The sequence below is a fragment of the Haematobia irritans genome, chromosome 4 (assembly GCF_050003625.1).
Source record: "Haematobia irritans isolate KBUSLIRL chromosome 4, ASM5000362v1, whole genome shotgun sequence".
NCBI classification, from domain to species: Eukaryota; Metazoa; Arthropoda; class Insecta; order Diptera; family Muscidae; genus Haematobia; species Haematobia irritans.
Window position 1 is genome coordinate 20,606,514 of NC_134400.1, and position 19,986 is coordinate 20,626,499.

The 19,986-nt window shown below is 27.0% G+C and overlaps 1 protein-coding gene across 4 annotated transcripts in view; it reads right to left on the reverse strand.

Annotated features, from left to right (window-relative positions):
- The window catches only part of Reck (Reversion-inducing-cysteine-rich protein with kazal motifs), a 178,392-nt gene extending 160,557 nt beyond the window's left edge, over window positions 1-17,835 (reverse strand). For all 4 annotated transcript variants that reach the window (XR_012722384.1, XR_012722385.1, XR_012722386.1 and 1 more), the window contains exon 1: window positions 17,483-17,835. The gene's annotated coding sequence lies outside the window, so the exon portion shown is untranslated. The remainder of the gene's footprint in view (window positions 1-17,482) is intronic.
- Window positions 17,836-19,986: the final 2,151 nt, after the last annotated feature.

A 19,986-nucleotide genomic window follows, 5' to 3' on the forward strand; every position in this document is an offset into this window, starting at 1 on the left:
AAAATCTAAAAAAGTCGAAATCGATTATTAAGCTAAAAATAATCGCAAAATCGATTTTAGATTTTCAACTAATTTTTAGTTTTGATCACCAAAAATTTAGTTTAAATTTTGAACTAGAAAAATAAAAATTCTGATTTTATTAAATAAAATATCAAATTGGTGGAAATGAATCCTTTGTGTTTTCAATTTCCTTGAATTTATAGTGTAATTATTTGGGGAAATAAAAATTAATGATTGGCACATGTTAAAAATTTTATGTTGAACATTTTAATTTTTAAACAAATTTAAAAATTAACATGTTTGACTGGAACTAATTTTTTGCTTTTATTAACAACTATTGTTATTAATACACACAAAAAGACAAATAGATTTCATAAAATCGTATATTTTTTAGAATCATTATTTCTATGAAAATCGATTATGAAAAATCGAATATTCGAATTTTCATTGGTAAAAATAATCGAAAATCGATTTTTGATTAAAAGTCAATAATCGAAATGTCGAAAAATCGATTATTGGTTTGTACTATAGATCCCTACTCTATTCTACTCGAAGTGAGGACTCTGAATGGCCTTGTATGGCCATTATACGAATATTGAGTTTCTTGCATTGATTTAATCTGTTTTGATGAACATTTTGTGAAAATTTTATTTCAATAGATTTTTTTTTTTCTCAAATTTTTATTTCTATAGTAAATTTTGTCAAAATTTTCACAATTGATAAACATTTTTTTCCTCTGTTGGTTAAGCTACTCCTGTAGTTAAGTCAACGCAATGGTTTTTAAGCTGAGATCAAAACAACAAATAACATTTTATTTATGTAGAAAATATTTTCAAAATTTTATTTCTAAAGAAAAATATTTCAAAATTTTATTTCTCTAGAAAAATTTGTTAAAATTTTATTTCTATAGAAAATATTATCAAAATTGTATTTCTATAAGAAATTTCCGCAAAGTTTCATTTTTATAGAAAATATTCGCAAAATTTTATTTTTATAGAAAATTTTGTCAAAATTTTATTTATATAGAAAATTTGGTCAAAATTTATTTCTATAGACAATTTTGCCAACATTTTATTTATATAGAAAATTTTGTCAAAACTTTATTTCTATAGAAAATTTTGCCAAAATTTTATTTCTATAGAAAATTTTGTCAAAATGTTATTTCTATAGAAAATTTTGCCAAAATGTTCTTTCTATAGAAAATTTTGTACAAATTTTATTTCTACAGAATATTTTGTCAACATTTTATATCTAAAGAAATTTCCGCAAAATTTTATTTCTACGGAAAATTTCCGCAAAATTTTATTTCTCTAGAAAATTTTCTCAAAATTTTATTTCCATAGAAAATTTTCTCAAAATTTTATTTCTAAAGAAAATTTCAACAAAATTGTATTTCTATAGAAAACTTTGTCAACATTTTATTTCTATAGAAAATTTTGTCCAAATTTTATTTCTATAGAAAATTTTGTCCAAATTTTATGTCTATAGTAAATTTTGTCAAAATTGAATTTCTATAGAAAATTTTGTCAAAATTTATTTCTATAGAAAATTTTGCCAACATTTTATTTCTATAGAAAATTTTCTCAAAATTTCAGTTCTAAAGAAAATTTCAACAAAATTGCATTTCTGTAGAAAACTTTGTCAAACTTTTATTTCTATAGAAAATGTTGTCAAAATTTTATTTCTATAGAAAATTTTGTCAAAATTTTATGAAAATTTTGTCCAAATTTTATTTCTATAGAAAGTTTTGTCAAAATTTTATTTCTATAGAAAATTTTTTCCAAATTTTATTTCTATAGAAAATTTTATCATAATTTTATTTCTAAAAGAAATTTCCGCAAAAATTTTTTTCTGCGGAAAATTTCCGCAAAATTTTATTTCCATAGAAAATTTTATTTTTATAGAAAATTTTGTCAAAAATTTGTTTCTATAGAAAATTTTATCAAAATTTTATTTGTATAGAAAAATTTGTCAAAATTCTATTTCCATAGAAAACTTTGTCAAAATTTTATTTCTATAGAAAATTTTGTCCAAATTTTATTTCGATAGAAAATTTTGTCGAAATTGTATTTCTATAGAAAATTTTGTCCATATTTTATTTCTATACACAATTTTGTCCAAATTTCATTTCTATACAAAATTTTGTCCAAATTTCATTTCTATAGACAATTTTGCCAACATTTTATTTATATAGAAAATTTTGTCAAAACTTTATTTCTATAGAAAATTTTGCCAAATTTTATGAAAATTGTACTTCTGTAGAAAATTTTGTCAAAATTTTATTTCTATAAAAAATTTTGCCAGAATGTTATTTCTATAGAAAATTTTGTCAAAATGTAATTTCTATAGAAAATTTTGCCAAAATGTTATTTCTGTAGAAAATTTTGTCCAAATTATATTTCTACAAAAAATTTTGTCAAAATTTTATATCTAAAAGAATTTTCCGCAAAATTTTATTTCTACGGAAAATTTCCGAAAAATTTTATTTCTATAGAAAATTTTCTCAAAATTTTATTTCCATAGAAAATTTTCTCAAAATTTTATTTCTAAAGAAAATTTCAACAAAATTGTATTTCTATAGAAAACTTTGTCAACATTTTATTTCTATAGAAAATTTTGTCCAAATTTTATTTCTATAGAAAATTTTGTCCAAATTTTATGTCTATAGTAAATTTTGTCAAAATTGAATTTCTATAGAAAATTTTGTCAAAATTTATTTCTATAGAAAATTTTGCCAACATTTTATTTCTATAGAAAATTTTCTCAAAATTTCAGTTCTAAAGAAAATTTCAACAAAATTGCATTTCTGTAGAAAACTTTGTCAAACTTTTATTTCTATAGAAAATGTTGTCAAAATTTTATTTCTATAGAAAATTTTGTCAAAGTTTTATGAAAATTTTGTCCAAATTTTATTTCTATAGAAAGTTTTGTCAAAATTTTATTTCTATAGAAAATTTTTTCCAAATTTTATTTCTATAGAAAATTTTATCATAATTTTATTTCTAAAAGAAATTTCCGCAAAAATTTTTTTCTGCGGAAAATTTCCGCAAAATTTTATTTCCATAGAAAATTTTATTTTTATAGAAAATTTTGTCAAAAATTTGTTTCTATAGAAAATTTTATCAAAATTTTATTTGTATAGAAAAATTTGTCAAAATTCTATTTCCATAGAAAACTTTGTCAAAATTTTATTTCTATAGAAAATTTTGTCCAAATTTTATTTCGATAGAAAATTTTGTCGAAATTGTATTTCTATAGAAAATTTTGTCCATATTTTATTTCTATACACAATTTTGTCCAAATTTCATTTCTATACAAAATTTTGTCCAAATTTCATTTCTATAGACAATTTTGCCAACATTTTATTTATATAGAAAATTTTGTCAAAACTTTATTTCTATAGAAAATTTTGCCAAATTTTATGAAAATTGTACTTCTGTAGAAAATTTTGTCAAAATTTTATTTCTATAAAAAATTTTGCCAGAATGTTATTTCTATAGAAAATTTTGTCAAAATGTAATTTCTATAGACAATTTTGCCAAAATGTTATTTCTGTAAAAAATTTTGTCCAAATTATATTTCTACAAAAAATTTTGTCAAAATTTTATATCTAAAAGAATTTTCCGCAAAATTTTATTTCTACGGAAAATTTCCGAAAAATTTTATTTCTATAGAAAATTTTCTCAAAATTTTATTTCCATAGAAAATTTTCTCAAAATTTTGTTTCTAAAGAAAATTTCAACAAAATTGTATTTCTATACAAAACTTTTTCAACATTTTATTTCTATAGAAAATTTTGTCCAAATTTTATTTCTATAGAAAATTTTGTCCAAATTTTATGTCTATAGTAAATTTTGTCAAAATTGAATTTCTATAGAAAATTTTGTCAAAATTTATTTCTATAGAAAATTTTGCCAACATTTTATTTCTATAGAAAATTTTGTCAAAATTTTATGAAAATTTTGTCCAAATTTTATTTCTATAGAAAGTTTTGTCAAAATTTTATTTCTATAGAAAATTTTTTCCAAATTTTATTTCTATAGAAAATTTTATCATAATTTTATTTCTAAAAGAAATTTCCGCAAAATTTTTTTTCTGCGGAAAATTTCCGCAAAATTTTATTTCCATAGAAAATTTTATTTTTATAGAAAATTTATTTGTATAGAAAAATTTGTCAAAATTCTATTTCCATAGAAAACTTTGTCAAAATTTTATTTCTATAGAAAATTTTGTCCAAATTTTATTTCGATAGAAAATTTTGTCGAAATTGTATTTCTATAGAAAATTTTGTCCATATTTTATTTCTATACACAATTTTGTCCAAATTTCATTTCTATACAAAATTTTGTCCAAATTTCATTTCTATAGACAATTTTGCCAACATTTTATTTATATAGAAAATTTTGTCAAAACTTTATTTCTATAGAAAATTTTGCCAAATTTTATGAAAATTGTACTTCTGTAGAAAATTTTGTCAAAATTTTATTTCTATAAAAAATTTTGCCAGAATGTTATTTCTATAGAAAATTTTGTCAAAATGTAATTTCTATAGAAAATTTTGCCAAAATGTTATTTCTGTAGAAAATTTTGTCCAAATTATATTTCTACAAAAAATTTTGTCAAAATTTTATATCTAAAAGAAATTTCCGCAAAATTTTATTTCTACGGAAAATTTCCGCAAAATTTTATTTCTATAGAAAATTTTCTCAAAATTTTATTTCCATAGAAAATTTTCTCAAAATTTTGTTTCTAAAGAAAATTTCAACAAAATTGTATTTCTATACAAAACTTTTTCAACATTTTATTTCTATAGAAAATTTTGTCCAAATTTTATTTCTATAGAAAATTTTGTCCAAATTTTATTTCTATAGTAAATTTTGTCAAAATTGAATTTCTATAGAAAATTTTGTCAAAATTTATTTCTATAGAAAATTTTGCCAGCATTTTATTTCTATAGAAAATTTTCTCAAAATTTCAGTTCTAAAGAAAATTTCAACAAAATTGCATTTCTATAGAACATTTTGTCCATATTTTATTTCTATACACAATTTTGTCCATATTTTATTTCTATACACAATTTTGTCAAAATTTCATTTCTATATAAATTTTGTCCAAATTTTATTTCTATAGAAAATTTTATCAAAATTTTCTTTCTATGGAAAGTTTTGTCCAAATTTTATTTCTATAGAAAATTTTGTCAAAACTTTATTTCTATAGAAAATTTTGTCAAAATTTTATGAAAATTTTGTCCAAATTTTATTTCTATAGAAAGTTTTGTCAAAATTTTATTTCTATAGAAATTTTTTTCCAAATTTTATTTCTATAGAAAATTTTATCATAATTTTATTTCTAAAATTAACTTCCGCAAAATTTTATTCCTACGGAAAATTTCCGCAAAATTTTATTTCCATAGAAATTTTTCTCAAAATTTTATTTCCATAGAAAATTTTATTTCTATAGAAAATTTTGTCAAAAGTTTGTTTCTATAGAAAATTTTATCAAAATTTTATTTGTATAGAAAAATGTGTCGCAATTCTATTTCCACAGAAAACTTTGTCAAAATTTTATTTCTATAGAAAATTTTGTCCAAATTTTATTTCTATAGAAAATTTCGTCAAAATTTTACTTCTATAGAAAATTTTGTCCATATTTTATTTCTATACACAACTTTCTCCAAATTTCATTTCTATACAAAATTTTGTCCAAATTTCATTTCTATAGAAAATGTTGTCAAAATGTTATAGAAAATTTTGTCAAAATTGCATTTGTATAGAAAATTTTGTCAAAATTTATTTCTATAGAAAATTTTGCCAACATTTTATTTCTATAGAAAATTTTCTCAAAATTTCATTTCTAAAGAAAATTTCAACAAAATTGCATTTCTGTAGAAAATTTCAACAAAATTGCATTTCTGTAGAAAATTTTGTCAAAATTTTATTTCTATAGAAAATTTTGTACAAATTTTATTTCTATAGAAAATTTTGTCCAAATTTTATTCCAATAGTAAATTTTGTCAAAATTGAATTTCTATAGAAAATTTTGTCAAAATTTATTTCTATAGAAAAATTTGCCAACAATTTATTTCTATAGAAAATTTTGTCAAAACTTTATTTCTATAGAAAATTTTGTCAAAATTTTATGAAAATTTTGTCCAAATTTTATTTCTATAGAAAGTTTTGTCCAAATTTTATTTCCATAGAAAATTTTCTCAAAATTTTATTTCTATGGAAAATTTTGTCAAAATTTTGTTTCTATAGAAAATTTTATCAAAATTTAATTTCTATAGAAAAATTTGTCAAAATTGTATTTCTATAGAAAAATTTGTCAAAATTGTATTTCTATAGACAATTTTGTCCAAATTTTATTTCTATAGAAAATTTTGTCCAAATTTTCTTTCTATAGTAAATTTTGTCAAAATTTTATTTCTATAGCAAATTTCGTCAAAATTTTAATTCTATAGAAGATTTTGTAAAAATTTTATTTCTATAGAAAATTTTATGTTGTTGCATTACATATCAGCCATACTGTAGATACCGATCCCACTATCGGCCCAATCTTTCAATTGTTATCTTTTTTCTACACACTGAAAGAAGAGTTTTCTTTTCTGAGGAACGAAATTTTAGACAAGCAAAGTTTTCTTTTGACGCTAAAAAGTTTTCTTTGAAAACAAATAAAAAAGTTTAAAGACAATCATTGTCTCACTTATCGTAAATTCGGATTTATTTGATCTTAAAGAGAATAGTTTATAAGAAAGGGGAATTTCGTTTGTCGAAAATTTCGAGTATTTTTTCTTTGGGTGTATGTGGATTTCCTCCACCAAAGCCAGCCTTTAATAAAGGCCATTGATGTGATCGCTTTTAACCTTTTACTAGGCTATGTAAACAACAGTTTTTGTTGTTGCTGCTGTATCAGCAAGGACTACAAAAACAACATCATCACACAAGCTACAACAAAAACGAACGAATTCTTTTTAGCTTTGATGTTTGTGCTTTAATTGCTGTTTTTAAAAGCATATTTCCCGCGCACTCACTCATAGCAAACCAACTTACAACAAACAAACAACTAACTAAATACACTGAGGATCTGTGGCCAAAACCAACCAATGTGGCAGCAACGTTTAAGGCAATGGTGGTAGGGGATAGAGTAGAGGAATTGCAATGATAGGGCCCCTAATGGGTAATATGGGATGTTGGGTGCCTGTTGGTTGGATAAGGATAAGCCCTCAACCATTTGCATTATCATATGGATGTGCGTGTGTGTGTGCATGTTTCGGATGGAGAGCTCTATAGCATTTCCAACAGATGTGGAGCATAGGGACTACTGATGCAGAACTCATTCACCCCCCCACGTCCTATGCCATATATATGTATGTATGTAGAGCACACGTTTATAAAAGGACTTAGTTGTTAACTTGGTTGTTGGCTGTTTTATATTTGCTTTGTTTGGCTGCTCTGTGGCTTTAACATTGGCTTGCAGGTCGGCGGCATCCATAAAGGATTCGGTTCTTTTTGTTATGTTCGCAACTCGTCCAGAGAATGGGGTAAAAGTGTATTTGTTGGTGTTGCTTTTTGTTAGCGTTGTTGCTTTGTTGCTGCCTCAAAAGGTTCTCAGGCTTTCTCGTTCGATGTTGCCATACTACTATAGGCGCTCTTCAAATCCCTTCTCATCTACCTTGTGATGCAGTGGGGAGAGGATGATGCTGCATCACCATCACCATTGACCACCCTCACCCAGTCTCTTCAAGTTATTTAGTGATTTAACATTACAAAGAGAATTCTTATACACTCACCTACACACATACATACACACACGTACGTACACAAAGAGATATATTGTTAAATGTTCATCATGTAAAACACAAGTTTGCTATGGACAGACATAGAGAAGCCTTTTGTTTAAATGGTCAAAGGATTTCAGAGAGGAAGGATATGTATTCTTTGAGCATCATTCGAAACCTATTTAGTGAAAATGGAGTAGTCGAACGAATGTGTGCTCTTGTTATTGTAGTTGTTGTTTTTGTTGTTGTTGTGTCATCATCACCATAGTCATCCTGGTAGTTGTTGTCATAGTGTTACTGTCATTGGTTTTATTATTCACACAAAGCACACATCCTAAGAGTGTTTGTGAGATTGTGTCTGTCCAAGAGAGTGTGCGAGAGTGAGAGAGAGAGGGATGCAGTGCACAAATATGACAAGAGGAATACAAGAACAAATAACATCAAAAGCCGGTTGATTTATAGAGTACAGAGAAGCCTACAAAAACTGCACAAGCCCACTCATATAAATATCCACGTGCATTTACTCACACAAACACACGTACAGAGAGACATTACAAAGAATAATGTGCTTACAATATAATCATCGTCATGATTCTTGCCCGACAACACAGTCATTCAAAGACACACTCCTTACAGCTATCCACTCTCTCCGTAGAAAGAAAAAAAAAAACACAAACTCCCAAACACCCACAAGCACATAATGTGCTTGCTGACTTTGTGTCTAGGCTCTTCTACCCTCCCAGTCTCAGACACAGACTCAATAAATCTGTAGTTAGTATTTCATATCCATTCATGTATATATATATATATCCCCACCAAAAACAAAACACGAAAAAGAGGTCACTGTTGTATGGGCAATAAGCAGACTAAATATACACCTTCAGGTGGACCATATGGAAACAAATAAATTGAATCATGTAGCCAGAAATCACGGTAATACAGAGAATAATTTGAAAGTTTATGTGGAGTTTCATATATAAAAGGTAGATGACAAGAAGATCACCAATTCTAACGATCCTAGTTTTTTGTGATTTTTTTATCCATTTAAATTTTAGAATTTATAAACTATGGTACGATGTGACCACATTTTTCTTCGCTTCTCAGTCAGAGCTGGTACTGGTACAAGAAATTAACTGCAAGCTGCACCCAGTGTTACCGTTGTGGCAGTTCAGTGACAAAATTTTCACTGTTTTCAACAGTTGACAATTTGTACCACTAAATACCATACTTTTTTATTTTTTGTAACACCTTTTTGCCATTTTGTGCCACTTTTGTTTTTATACCTGCCATCACCATAGGCATAATAAGTCTCCGATTATATAAAGCATATGTACATATTCTTGATCAGGAAGAAATTCTACGAAGATCTAACTATGTCCTGAGATATCGTGCTACAATTTAGCATAAGCTCGTATATTGTCTGCAGGAAGGTCAAGCTCGAAGGTGGGCTGTGTTGATACAGGATTCGATATAGCTTCCATTTAAACCTATTCTCAGATCACGTTTGCCATCGCTGGTAGAATTCTACCCCAAATGGTAGCTTTTTTACGGTTTGGTAGATTGGTAGAATTCTTGACGTCTTGCTATATTTTGCAAAATATTCTTCTCCCACTAAGAGTTATTTAAATTTTATATAGAAATAAAATGTTAAAACTTTTTTTTATAGAAATAAAAATTTGGCAAAATTTTCTATAGAAATAAAATTAAAAATTTTTTTTTTTATAGTTATTTAAATTTTATATAGATATAAAATGTTGACAAAATTTTCTATAGAAATAAAAACTTTGACAAAATTTTCTATAGAAATAAAACTTTGACAAAAGTTTCTATAGAAATAAAATTTTGACAAATTTTCCCATAGAAATAAAATTTTGACAAAATTTTCCATAAAAAAAAATTTGACAAAATTTCCCAAAGATAATTTTGACACAATTTTCTATAGAAAAAAAAAAATTTGACACAATTTTCTATAAAAAAAAAAAAATTTTTGACAAAATTTTCTATAGAAACAAAATTTTGACAAAATTTTCTATAGAAATAAAATTAAAAAAAAAAAATCTGCAGACATAAATTTCGACAAAATTTTCTAGAGAAATAAAGTTTTGACAAATTTTTCTATGGAAATAAAAATTTGATAAATTTTTCTATGGAAATAAAAATTTGACAAAATTTTCTATAGAAATAAAATTTTGACGAAATTTTCTATAGAAATACAATTTTGACAAAATTTTCTATAGAAATAAAAAATTTGACAAAATTTTCTATAGAAATAAAATTTTGACAAAATTTTCTATAGAAATAAAAAAATTTGACAAAATTTTCAACAGAAATAAAATTTTGAAAAAATTTCTATGTAAACAAAATTTTGAGAAATTTTTCTATGAAAATAAAAATTTGAGAAGTTTGTGCCCCCTATTTGCCTTCTTGAGGGCAGGGAAGCCTCAGTTTTTATCCTAGTTCCTTGAAACATCCATGTTTTGACATAGCTCCCATATAGACCGATCTCCCGTTTTGACATCTTGAGGGCATGGAAGTCTCAATGTGTATTTCCCATAGAAATAAAATTTTGACAAAATTTCCCATAGAAATAAAATTTTGACACAATTTTCTATAAAAAAAAAATTTTGACAAAATTTTCTATAGAAACAAAATTTTGACAAAATTTTCTATAGAAATAAAATTAAAAAAAAAAAATCTGCAAACATAAATTTCGACAAAATTTTCTAGAGAAATAAAGTTTTGACAAATTTTTCTATGGAAATAAAAATTTGACAAATTTTTCTATGGAAATAAAAATTTGACAAATTTTTCTATGGAAATAAAAATTTGACAAATTTTTCTATGGAAATAAAAATTTGACAAAATTTTCTATAGAAATAAAAAATTTGACAAAATTTTCTATAGAAATAAAATTTTGACAAAATTTTCTATAGAAATAAAAAATTTGACAAAATTTTCAACAGAAATAAAATTTTGAAAAAATTTCTATATAAACAAAATTTTGAGAAAATTTTCTATGAAAATAAAAATTTGAGAAGTTTGTGCCCCCTATTTGCCTTCTTGAGGGCAGGGAAGCCTCAGTTTTTATCCTAGACCGATCTCCCGTTTTGACATCTTGAGGGCATGGAAGTCTCAATGTGTATCCTATTTGCTTGAAACTGGAAATCTAATTTTCTTATAGATCGGAAATTATCTTGATATCCCGTTTAGACTTCTTGAGGCTATGGAAGTCGCAATTTTTATCCGATTTGCTTGAGATTGGGAATCTAGAGTAAGTTTAGGTCCATAAAGAGATAGCCAAAATTTCTATACATCAGTATAGGTTTTGATGTAACCCCTATATAGACCGATCTTCCGATTTAAGTTCTTGAGAATATGGAAACAGCAATTTTTACCAAATTTTTTTAAAATTTAAAATGAAATATGCCAAATTTTGTACATATCAGTCCAAGTTTAGATATAACCCCTGTATAGACCGATCTACCAATTTGAATGTTCCGTGGGCTGGAAAGCTGCAATTTATATTCAATTTGCTTAAAATTTATTTTAGTATCTATGTAGATCCATAGTATCCATGGTATACATTTTATATACGCACATTTTTTTGGCAGATCAAAGTTATTATACCCTGACTACTATGTGGTTTAGGTTTATATCTAAGATTATAAAATGTCTTTATTTTATTTTGTCCTATAATTAAGGTTGTCCAATCTTTCTTAATAGGTCAATATTTGTATCAGACTCGTAATTCGATAACGGTTGCCACTTATCCATTTTAACCAAGAAATTAACAAACAAAAAGAATTATTTTATCAAATTTTTATTTCTATAGAAAATTTTGTCAGAATTTTATTTCTATAGAAAATTTTGTCAAACTTTTATTTCTATAGAAAATTTGGTCAAAATTTTATTTCTATAGAAAATTTTGTCAAAATTTTATTTCTATAGAAAATTTTGTCAAAATTTTATTTCTACAGAAATGTTTGCCAAAATTTTATTTCTATAGAAAATTTTGTCAAAATTTTATTTCTATAGAAAATTTGGTCAAAATTTTATTTCTATAGAAAATCTTGTCAAAATTTTATTTCTATAGAAAATTTTGTCAAGATTTTATTTCTAGAAAAAATTTATCAAAATTTTATTTCTATATGAAATTTTGTCAAACTTTTATTTCATAGAAAATCTTGTCAAAATTTTATTTCTATAGAAAATTTTGTCAAAATTTTATTTCTATAGAAAATTTTGTTAACATTTTATTTCATAGAAAATTTTGTCCAAATTTTATTTCTATAGAAAATTTTGTCAAAATTTTATTTCTATAGAAAATTTTGCCAAAATTTTATTTCTATAGAAAATTTTGTCAAAATTTTATTTCTATAGAAAATTTTGTCAAAATTTTATTTCTATAGAAAATTTTGTCAAACTTTTATTTTATAGACAATTTTGTCAAAATTTTATTTCTAAGAAAATTTTGTCAAAATTTTATTTTTATAGAAAATTTTCTCAACATTTTATTTTATATAGAAAGTTTTGTCAAACTTTTATTTCTATAGAAAATTTTGTCAATATTTTATTTTTATAGAAAATTTTGTCAAAATTTTATTTTTATAGAAAATTTTGTCAAAATTTTATTTCTATAGAAAATTTTGTCAGAATTTTATTTCTATAGAAAATTTTGTCAAACTTTTATTTCTATAGAATATTTTGTCAAAATTTTATTTCTATAGAAAATTTTGTCAAAATTTTATTTCTATAGAAAATTTTGTCAAAATTTTACTTCTATAGAAAATTTTGTCAAAATTTTATTTCTATAGAAAATTTTGCCAAAATTTTATTTCTATAGAAAATTTTGTCAAAATTGAATTTCTATAGAAAATTTTGTCAAAATTTTATTTTTATAGAAAATTTTGTCAAAATTTAATTTCTATAGAAAATTTTGTCAAAATTTTATTTCTATAGAAAATTTTGTCAAAATTTTATTTCTATAGAAAATTTTGTCAAAATTTTGTCAAATTTTTATTTCTCTAGAAAATTTTGTCAAAATTTTATTTCTATAGAAAATTTTGTCAAAATTTTATTTCTATAGAAAATATTGTCAAAATTTTATTTCTCTAGAAAATTTTGTCAAAATTTTATTTATATAGAAAATTGTGTCAAAATTTTATTTCTATAGAAAATCTTGTCAAAACTTTATTTCCATAGAAAATTTTGTCAAACTTTTATTTCTATAGAAAATTGTGTCAAACTTTTATTTCTATAGAAAATTTTGTAAAAATTGTATTTCTATAGAAAATTTTGTCAAAATTTTATTTCTATAGAAAATTTTGTCAACATTTTATATTTATAGAAAATTTTGTCAAAATGTTATTTCTACCAACTGTGGCAACCGTGAATTCATTGCGAAAGTCTTTAAGTGAAGATCAAAATATTTAATCCAATTATTTTTTTTTTTGAGTGTATTTGTTAAAAAAAGTGAACCACTCCAATACATATCTTCAATAAACTAGGCCTTTCATAAAACTTAAATTAAGTTCATTTGTTATAATTGAAATTTTTGGCGAAAATTATGATAAATTTAAACTCCGTTTAAAGGCCACATTAGACTCATGCTTTCCAGTGCTAACACCAGTGTTTTTTTGCTCCACCTTTCATTCAGCTTTCATTCATTCAATCCTTTTGATTTCTGTTTGTTTTTATGGTTTTCTCGGCCATACAAACATCCTAGCTTGCACCTAAGGAGGAAGCACACATGGATTTTAGTCATCGACCGCATATTTGGGAGTGAGAGTGCAAAATGCATGTAGCGGAGAGACTGAGTAATGTGTGGGGTAGGGGGGAACAGCCATTGAAGCTATAGTAGGCATAGTAGAATAAGTAGTAGTTGTGTGTATGAGTGTGGTTTTTGTTGTCGTTTTAAGTTTAAACTTGCTTCGATGTAGTGCAATAATACCGTTAGGATGCCATTTCCGGCGCGTACATAATAAACGAATTCGCATACTCATGTTCTCCCTCACACACACACGCCCACACATCTACACAACCATGTGGACAATACCAGATGATTTTTCTATGGATGTTGGTGAATATAAGCCAGAAAGGGCATATTGTGTGTGTGTGTTTGCGAGTGTCATTGATTGTGTTAGGGGTAGTGTGTTTGTTCTTTTTTTTACGGATTTTCTTTTTTATGTTAAACGTAAAAATAGAGCGTATTAATTATGAATGTAAATGACATGGATGTGAGTGTTTGTCTGTGTGGGTGTTTAGAGTCTGTGCAAAAGGATTCAAAGGCTTACACACGTATATGTTTATTTGTATATCTTTGTGTTGGCAATTTTCCTTTCATCTCAAATGTGATCGCATCAAAGGAAAACGCTCAATCACAAAATCAAATAAAAAACGGAGCATATTTAAATAGACACAAATAGAAAAAGGGGAATTTTAAAGGCCCCCATAGACAAAAACCGGGGCTTTATAAATTTGATTTCTTTTACACTGGAAGAAAAGATAAGATTTTGTCATTACACTAATGATTTTGTTTTGAAGCAAAGAATTGCAATTTTATTTTTATCTTGTTTGGTTTCAGTTCCAAAAATCATAGAACTTAAGCACCCAGAGAAGGAATATGATCATCTCAAACATGTTTTAAGAGCAAAATGTTAGTTTTGGGTGGTGACCACTTAACATGGTTTTCGCAACCATGTTATTTTCTCGGAAATCATGTATCCGACTTCGGCAAGCAGGTTATATTTGACGAGAAAATAACATTTTAGTGACAAACATGTTACATGGTTACCATACAAAAATAACATTTTGCTCTTGAAACATGTTTGAGGTGATCATATTCCTTCTCTGCGTGAGGACGATTGAAGATTTGTTCCCATTTTTTTTTTGGAAAATTTGGCACAGTTCAAAGGATTTTCTTTCTAATGATAACCATTTTAAAGTGGAATCGCTTTACTCTAAAGACAAAATAGCGTAACTGACATGTTTATCGACTTTAAATCAAGAAAAAATACTATGTATCAGAGAAAACTGAGTCTCATTTGCTACATAAAAAATCGTATTGGTCATTATGAGGCTCAAGAAGTCAAATATAAGGATCGTTTAATATTGGATCTATATACAATCGGAAGAAATTTGCTCGTCCAAGAGCCTTCGCACTGAAAAAAATATTGGCCTAATATGAAAGGTTATGCAACCTAAATTTTATGATACGCAATTTACACAATATTAACGACAAATGTTTTTAAAAGTAAAAAAATTTAATTAAAAGAAGGCAAATGTTTCTAAAATAAACAAGTATATACGGCCGTAAGTTCGGCCAGGCCGAATCTTATGTAACCTTCACCATAGATTGCGTAGAAACTTCTACGAAAGACTGTCATCTACAATCGAATTACATGGGTTGTGGTCTCTTAAAACTTCTTAACATCGTTTTCTAAATTGTGAGTTAGTCCATACATAGTATATATTAGACAAAAAAGGTATGTACAGGTAAGTCTACAAATAATTACGAATCGATATGGACTTTTGCATGGCACGTAGAGAGCCATAATTGAAATATGGGGGTCGCTTATATGGGGGCTATATACAATTATGAACTTGATATGGACCAATTTTTGTGTGATTGGGTATCGATTTATCTGAGGGCTATATATAACTATAGACCGATATGACCCTAGTTAGGCATGGTTACTAACACAATGCACCAAATTTCAACTGACTCTGATGAAATTTGCTTCTCCAAGAGGGTCCAAAACCAAATCTCGGGATCGGTTTATATGGGGGCTATACATAATTATGGACCGATTTTGACCAATTTTTGCAAGGGTGTTTGAGTCCATATATTAACACAACGTACCATATTTCATTTGAATCAGATGAATTTTGGTCTTCCAAGAGGCTCTGGAGGTCAAATCTGGTGATCGGTTTGTATGGGGGCTATATATAATTATGGACCGATGCGGACCAATTTTTGCATTGTTTTTAGAGACCATCTACTAACACCATGTACCAAATTTCAGCCGGATCGAATGAAATTTGCTTCTCTTAGAGGATCCGCAAACCAAATCGGAGGATCGGTTTATATGGGGGCTATATATAATTATGGACCGATGTGGACCAATTTTTGTATGGTTGTTAGAGATCATATGCTGACACCATGTACCAAATTTCAGCTGGATCGGATGAATTTTGCCCCTCCAAGAGGCTCCGCAGGTCAAATCTGGGGATCGGTTTATATGGGGCTATATATAATTATGAACCAATTTTTGCATGGTTGTTAGAGACCATATACTTACACCATGTACCAAATTTCAGCCAGATCGGATGAAATATGCTACTCTTATAGGGTCCGCAAGCCAAATCTGGGGGTCCCTTTATATGGGGGCTATACGTAAAAGTGGACCGATATGGCCCATTTGCAATACCATCTGACCGACGTCAATAACAACTACTTGTGCCAAGTTTGAAGTCGATAACTTGTTTCGTTCGGAAGTTAGCGGACGGACAACAGATGGACGGACAGACGGACATGCTTAGATCGACTCAGAATTTCACCACGACCCAGAATATATATACTTTATGGGGTCTTAGAGCAATATTTCGATGTGTTACAAACGGAATGACAAAGTTAATATACCCCCCCATCCTATGGTGGAGGGTATAAAAATAAACTTCTAAAATAAATTATTAAACATTTATTTCGAAAAAAATTTCATGCTAACCACAAAATTTTGATCAAAAATTTTTAAATAAGATTTTTTAAATTCGGTAGATTTTTGGTAAAGATTTCTCCAAATTTTCGTAGGTTATTTTTGGCACAAGTGGCAACCGTGATCAGCACGAGTCAACTAAGAATGGCTTAAAACGGAGGTTTCTGGCTTCGTTTCTACTGGACAATGGTCACCAAAACCTTCGGATCTTAATCCCTTGGACCTTTGCGCCTGATGTATTTTGGGGAGTAAGGTTGTTACTAAAAAATATCTGTATGTTATTAGTCTCAAGACGGAGCTTCGCCGAGAAACGGCCAAAATACCGCAGAACCACTTTCTTGCAGCGTGAGATGACATTGTCGGCCATAATTCGTGTCACAGGTATCCAATTCGAACAAATCTAAATTGATTCTAAAATTTGATGTTATATATATTTTGGTTTTGAATAAGGAAATTTAAAAAAAATGTAAAAAAAAAAAAAAATTCAGAGGACCGTTTTCATTTCCTGATTATTCATTGTAGGATCTAAAACTCCTACAGGCCTTTTTAAAAATTCCTTATAAAAATTTTCCCATGCAAATATATTTGCGTGGAATGTTATGCACTTCCCTCTGTAAGTGGACTAGTCAGAAGCACCACTAATAAACTAAATGAAATCCTTGGCAGACAAATAAATAAACAACAAAACAAACAAACTCAGTCATACATACGTTTTGATCTTTTTTCTTAGAAATGAAAAATTAGTTTAAAAAATGTACGGCAAAGAAAACCTTATTTTATATATCCATGGATTTTAAGAATTGTATTAAAAATATGTTTTTAAATTTTTTTTTTAATACCATAAAAACACTTAAACATATTTATTTATCAATAAAATTTAAATGAATTTTATTTTTTTTATTGGAATTACTTTTTTATCTGTATATTGTATATATATTTTCTTCATCTGTTTAGTATTGAAATATTTTCAATATTTTTTAATATTTTATACCTTTTGTATGAATACTACACCAATTTATTTATTTATTTATTTAAATTGTCACTTTTATTACACATAATTAATATCACAAAGCAACAATTTTGTTTTTATTATTGTTGGTTTTGTTTTTTTTTTTTTTTTGTCATAAACTATTTTTGTTTTTCATTCACATTTGAAAACTTTTCCCATATATTCATTACTTAATATTTAATTTCTTTGGCACTTTAATTCAAAAATATTTCTTCCGTAACGACAATTTCAAGCTAACACGCGCTCGCTCTTTCCGCACAATACTAAATCAGTTGGGGTTTTCTTGGGTCTTTTCAAACAGGAAAATTTATTTGTTTTTGCGTTCATTTCATGTTTGTATCACTCGCACTCGCTTTCTTGCTTGCTCTGAATGAATTCACCTCATAATCTCTTCACAATGCCGGGGTGTTTCGTTTCACATTTGTTCCGTTGCTACCAACCATCTCTTTGTTGGAAAGAGAGACAAATAGTTTTTAATGCCGGTTTTATAGTGATAACAAATGGAAATAATTCAACAAGTGTTTGATTCAAAGGCAATGGCATAAGATGGGAAATTGACATGGTCAAAGGTCCAACATGTTTGATGTTCGACGTTAAAAAAATAAAAAAAATTAAATAAAAATAAAATTTAAATTAAAACTACAATTAAAATTAAATAAAAAAAATTAATTTAAATTAAAATTAATTAAATTAATGAAAAAGTGTACAAATTAAAATTAAAAACAATATTAAATTTTAATTTATTTTTACATTTAATTTAAAAATAAATTTAAATTTTTTAAATCTAAATTTTAATTTTAATTTTAGTTTATGAAAAAGGTATACAAAGTAAGACTAAACTTAAAATTAATACTAAAATTGAAATTAAATTTAAATTCAAATTAAAACAAGTAAAGGGTGATTTGTTAAGAGCTTGATAACTTTTTTAAAAAAAAAACGCATAAAATTTGCAAAATCTCATCGGTTCTTTATTTGAAACGTTAGATTGGTCCATGACATTTACTTTTTGAAGATAATTTCATTTAAATGTTGACCGCGGCTGCGTCTTAGGTGGTCCATTCGGAAAGTCCAATTTTGGGCAACTTATTCGAGCATTTCGGCCGGAATAGCCCGAATTTCTTCGGAAATGTTGTCTTCCAAAGCTGGAATAGTTGCTGGCTTATTTCTGTAGACTTTAGACTTGACGTAGCCCCACAAAAAATAGTCTAAAGGCGTCAAATCGCATGATCTTGGTGGCCAACTTACCGGTCCATTTCTTGAGATGAATTGTTCTCCGAAGTTTTCCCTCAAAATGGCCATAGAATCGCGAGCTGTGTGGCATGTAGCGCCATCTTGTTGAAACCACATGTCAACCAAGTTCAGTTCTTCCATTTTTGGCAACAAAAAGTTTGTTAGCATCGAACGATAGCGATCGCCATTCACCGTAACGTTGCGTCCAACAGCATCTTTGAAAAAATACGGTCCAATGATTCCACCAGCGTACAAACCACACCAAACAGTGCATTTTTCGGGATGCATGGGCAGTTCTTGAACGGCTTCTGGTTGCTCTTCACTCCAAATGCGGCAATTTTGCTTATTTACGTAGCCATTCAACCAGAAATGAGCCTCATCGCTGAACAAAATTTGTCGATAAAAAAGAGGATTTTCTGCCAACTTTTCTAGGGCCCATTCACTGAAAATTCGACGTTATGGCTCGTTAGTAAGTCTATTCATGATGAAATGTCAAAGCATACTGAGCATCTTTCTCTTTGACACCATGTCTGAAATCCCACGGGATCTGTCAAATACTAATGCATGAAAATCCTAACCTCAAAAGAATCACCCTTTATATACGGCCGTAAGTTCGGCCAGGCCGAAGCTTATGTACCCTCCACCATGGATTGCGTAGAAACTTCTACTGAAGCCGATGGCAAGGTATCTTAAAACTTCCTAACACCGTAATATATACCTTATAGTTCATACGTGGTATATATTAAACTAAAAAAGGCCGATTAAATACGTATATAATTAAGTTTAAAGTTTCTATAGAAATAAAATTTTGACAAAATAAAATTTTGACAACATTTTCTATAGAAGTAAAATTTTGCCAAAATTTTCTATAGAAATTAAATTTTGACAAAATTTTCTATAGAAATAAAATTTGGAAAAAATTTTCTATAGAAATAAAATTTTGTCGTTGTTTTTTTATTTCAGCTTAAAACCATACATTGACTAAACTACAAGAGTAGCTTAACCAACAGAGGAAAAGAATGTTTGTCAAATTTATTTGGGCAAAGCCCTATAGACTGCAAGATGGTAGTTTAGTCAATGTATGGTTTTAAGCTGAAATAAAAAAACAACGACAATGCTTAAAGAACAAAACCAACAATAACAAAACAAAACAAATGGAAAAAGAAGAGGAGGCACGCTCAAAATAAACCCAGCCATGTGAATTCAAATCGATGATTTGACAGTGGCATAGGAAAAGAGATATGTTTGTTTCGAGT